The sequence below is a fragment of the Penaeus monodon genome, chromosome 33 (assembly GCF_015228065.2).
Source record: "Penaeus monodon isolate SGIC_2016 chromosome 33, NSTDA_Pmon_1, whole genome shotgun sequence".
Lineage (NCBI taxonomy): Eukaryota > Metazoa > Arthropoda > Malacostraca > Decapoda > Penaeidae > Penaeus > Penaeus monodon.
The window spans coordinates 21,348,900-21,349,211 of record NC_051418.1 but is presented as its reverse complement, the minus strand read 5'-3'; the positions used below and the strand labels follow the sequence as shown (position 1 = coordinate 21,349,211).

The following is a 312-nucleotide window of genomic DNA, read 5'->3' as shown; positions in this document are numbered from 1 at the left end:
GGGGGGGAGGGGGATATGTAAATTTCTATGTCCTTTTTTACTTGTATTCAGGCTATTGAGTCATCGTCCATCCATATATATTTTCAATGTTTAATTTTTTTCGATTTCTGTTTTTCTCCATAGATGCTTATCCTGAAAATGTAGTCTTGCCTTCTTGATGCACCGTTTTTTCTGATCATCGTCTAATCATTGCCATCTTTTCACTTCCCTTTTTTTCGAATAAATTTTCATCCAAAAAATCTTATTCCTCAATCTTTCATTCCTTTGCATTTTTGTCTCTTTAAAATGTTACTGTTTTCATGATTCTTATCG

The 312-nt window shown here is 32.7% G+C and overlaps 1 protein-coding gene across 1 annotated transcript in view; it reads left to right on the top strand.

Moving 5' to 3' along the window:
• LOC119594133 (techylectin-5B-like) overlaps positions 1–312 on the top strand; it is a gene marked incomplete at its 3' end in the record, with an annotated part of 10,800 nt that overhangs the window by 298 nt on the left and 10,190 nt on the right.